This window comes from Nelumbo lutea, chromosome 7 (genome assembly GCF_056320005.1).
Source record: "Nelumbo lutea isolate HS-2025 chromosome 7, American lotus-T2T, whole genome shotgun sequence".
In the NCBI taxonomy this organism is placed as follows: domain Eukaryota; kingdom Viridiplantae; phylum Streptophyta; class Magnoliopsida; order Proteales; family Nelumbonaceae; genus Nelumbo; species Nelumbo lutea.
Genome location: NC_142690.1, coordinates 44,058,828 through 44,062,868, shown reverse-complemented (window position 1 = coordinate 44,062,868; position 4,041 = coordinate 44,058,828). Strand labels below are relative to the sequence as shown.

The window sequence follows — 4,041 nt, the reverse complement described above, 5'->3', positions numbered from 1 at the left end:
TTTCTGTTGATATGAAAGGTTAGGAGGAAGGACTTGTGCAGCTAGATAATTAGCAAAATCAGCATACCAAGGATATGAGTATTTCTGTATTGAGTACAACTGCTCATCCAGAAATTCTTATCGAATGTTGCTGGTTATCTTCTCTTTTGAGATTACCGTGTCCAACCGGGAGAGATGGTCAGCAGCCAGGTTTGCAGCACCCTTCATGTCTCTAATCTCAATGTCAAACTCTTGCAATAAAAGGATCCACCTGATCAGTCTTGGTTTTGAGTTTTGCTTGGTAAGCAAGTGCCTTAATGCCGAGTGATCTGTGTAGACAACAACCTTGGATAATATCAGATATGAACGAAACTTATCAAGTGCAAATATTACTGCTAGCAGCTCCTTTTCTGTGGTGGTGTAATTGAGTTGGGGTCCAGTCAAGGTTCTGCTAGCATAGTAAATTGGCTGAAAATGTTTGTTCATTCTTTGTCCTAAAATAGCTCCTATAGCAAAATCACTCGCATCACACATTAATTCAAATGGGAGGGTCCAATCTGGTGCTACCATGATAGGTGCATGGATCAATTTGTCTTTCAAGATGTTGAAAGCATGAAGGCATTCAGTTGAAAATTCAAAAGGCACTTCTTTCTGAAGCAAGGTAGATAATGGCTTGGAAATTTTTGAGAAATCCTTAATAAACCTCCTATAGAATCCGACATGTCCTAAGAAACTTCTCAAAGAACGAACAGATGTTGGGGTTGGCAATTTTTCAATTGCCTCCACCTTGGCCTTGTCGACTTCTATACCTCTTTGAGAGATCTTGTGTCCAAGCACTATGCCTTCTTGCACCATAAAATGACATTTCTCCCAATTCAACACAAGATGTGTTTCTTTACATCTAGTAAGCACCTGTTCTTGATTATTCAAACATGCATCAAACGAAGAGCCAAAAACTGAAAAATCATCCATGAAGATCTCAATAAATTTTTCAACCATATCAGAAAATATAGACATCATACATCGCTGAAAGGTTGCTGAGGCATTGCATAACCCAAAGGGCATCCTTCGGTATGTAAAGGTTCCATATGGGCAAGTAAAAGTGGTCTTTCTTGATCTTCTGGTGCAATTGGTATCTGGTTATACCCTGAATATCCATCCAAGAAACAATAATACTCATGCCCGGCTAGCTTCTCCAACATTTGATCCATAAATGGGAGAGGGAAATGGTCCTTCCGGGTGGCTTCATTTAATTTTCTATAGTCAATACACACACGCCATCCGGTGACGGTTCTAGTAGGGATGAGTTCATTTTTCTCATTTGGAACAACAGTCATACCCCCTTTCTTGGGCACAACTTGCACAGGGCTTAGCCAAGAACTATCAGAAATAGGATAAATGATCCCAGCATCTAACAACTTAATTATTTCAGCCTTTACCACTTCTTTCATGTTGGGGTTCAGGCGCCTTTGGGGCTGAACGGAAGGTTTGCTGTCCTCTTCCATCAAAATTCTGTGAGTGCAGATTGATGGATTAATGCCTTTGATATCTTCTACCTTCCAAGCTATAGCATTTTTGTGTTCCCGCAGCACTCTTAATAATTTTTCTCTTTGTAAGGGATTCAACGCTGCGGAAATTATCACGGGGAGATCTGATGGTTCCTCAAGGAAAGCATACTCTAAATGGGATGGTAATTGCTTCAGTTCAAGGGTGGGGGGTTCTTGGAGTGATGGCTTACCTGATGGTCCAGGCAATTTGCCTAAGTTCTCTAATTTAAGAAACCCCTTTCCCTTGAATTGAGGCTTATCGTTCAGGTATGCTATCATGAGGTTTATTTTTTCATTTTCTCCTTCTTCAAGTTCTCCCTGCTAGAGGCAGAGTTCAAGAGGATCAGTTATTCTACTTACCTGGAAGCATTCATCAATTGTCAATTCAATGGCATCAATCATAAAACAAGAATCATCACTAGAAGGTGCATGTTTCATAGCATTAGACATTTTAAAAATTATCTCCTCATCTTGTATCCTAAGGCTGAGTTGTCCTTGTTGGACATCAATCATTGCTTTCCCGGTAGCCAGGAAAGGTCTCCCTAGGATAAGCGGGACCTCCACATCTTCTTGCATGTCTAACACAATGAAATCAACTGGAAAAATGAATTTGTCAACTTTAACTAACACATCTTCTATGATCCCCCTAGGATGTCTAATGGATCTATCAGCCAATTGTAATGCCACTCTAGTGGGTTGGGGTTCATTCAACCCCAATTTCTTGAAGATAGAATATGGCATTAAATTGATGCTAGCTCCCAGGTCACATAAAGCTTTTTCAATTTTTAAACTGCCAATGGTACAAGGAATAGTGAAACTCCCTGGATCTTTGAGTTTCTGAGGCAGCTTGTTCAGAAGGATAGCAGAACATTCCTCATTTAATGCAACTGTAGCCACATCTCCCAGTTTCCTTTTGTTTGCCAATAATTCCTTCAAAAACCTTGCATAGTGTGGCATCTGGGCTAAAGCATCAGCAAAAGGAATATTAATATGTAAACTTTTAAATATTTCAAGAAACTTACCAAATTCCTTCTCCAATTTTTGTTGCTTCAGCCTATTAGGGAATGGAACTTGTGGTTGTTGGTGCATCCCTTGTTGTGCTTCTTGTTGTTCCGTCTTCTGTTGTCTGGTCCCAAGGCTTGTTTCTGCCTTGGGTTCAGCCCAATTCTTCTTTTCTACCTCAGGCAACTCTTTTCCACTCCTTAAGGTAATAGCTTGCACCTGCTCTCGTGGATTCACTTCAGTGTTGCTTGGAAGAGTTCCCGACAGTCTGGAAGAGATTAATTGTGCCAATTGCCTCACTTGGTTTTCCAGGTTTTTGATTGAGGCTTCCTGGTTCTGGAACCTAGTTTCTACACCTGCTATAAATTTTGTCATCAGTTCCTCCAAATTGGATTTTGGTTCAGGCTGATGATAAGTCTGGTGGAACGGCTTGGAAGTATGCTGATTTGGCCAGGACTGGTTTGAATGTCCCCTCCATCCTGGATGAAAAGTATGGTGACTCTGGTAACCCTGCTGTCTTGGCGAATTGCTGACATAGTCAACTTGTTCAGTAGATGGTCTGAACTGATTACCAACTTGGCAGTCTGTACTGATGTGGCCTCCCCCACACAATTCACAATTAAGAGGCTGCACATGCATGGCAGCTATCTGCATTTCATCTATTTTCTTACTGAGTGCTCCTATTTGTGCAGATAGTGCTGTATAAGTGTCAACATTATGCAAGCCTTGCTGCTTCCTAGTTTGAGTTCTTTCCGAATGCCATTGATAGTTGTTGGCTGCCATTTCCTCAATAAGTGCATGGGCAACCTCAGGAGTTTTATTATTTATGGATCCTCTGGCTGCAGCATCTAATATGGTCTTATTTGAGTCAGTAAGACCATTATAGAAAGTCTGCACTTGCAGCCAAATGGGGAGGCCATGGTGAGGAACTCTCCTTAACAGCTCCTTGTATCGTTCCCATGACTCATATAAAGATTCCCCCTCTTGCTGGAAAAAAGTAGTGATGTCATTCCTCATTTTAGCAGTTTTAGAAGGGGGAAAATATTTAGAGAGAAAACGGCTGGCCATTTCGTCTCACGTAGCTATTGATCCTGCCGGTAATGAATTCAGCCATGCTTTGGCTTTATCCTTCAAAGAAAATGGGAATAACCTCAACCTAATGGCGTCATCACTTACCCCATTGTGTTTGAAGGTGTCACAAATTTCTAAAAAGTTAGAAATGTGTGCATTGGGATCTTTGTGGGCCAATCCACAGAATTGCACCGTGTTTTGAATCATTTGTATGATGGCAGGTTTGATCTCAAAGTTGTTAGCAGCAATGATGGGCCTGATAATGCTGGAGGCAGCTCCAGTGAGAGTGGGTTTGGCATAGTCCATCATAGTCCTCTGCTCAGCCATTTCTTGAGCTTCTTGAGCTTCTTGTGCTTCTTGTCTGACTTGCCTAGCAGCTCTTAAACGGACACGGAGAGTCTGTTCAATCTCTGGGTCATAAAGGATCTCTTCCAGTTCAGGT

At 41.4% G+C, this 4,041-nt stretch overlaps 1 non-coding gene across 1 annotated transcript; it reads left to right on the top strand.

Moving 5' to 3' along the window:
* Positions 1 to 3,441: 3,441 nt before the first annotated feature.
* LOC148846215 (small nucleolar RNA R71) lies at positions 3,442 to 3,548 on the top strand. The gene has a single exon (XR_016102640.1). It is a non-coding gene; the product is annotated as a small nucleolar RNA R71 (small nucleolar RNA).
* The last annotated feature ends 493 nt before the right edge of the window (positions 3,549 to 4,041 follow it).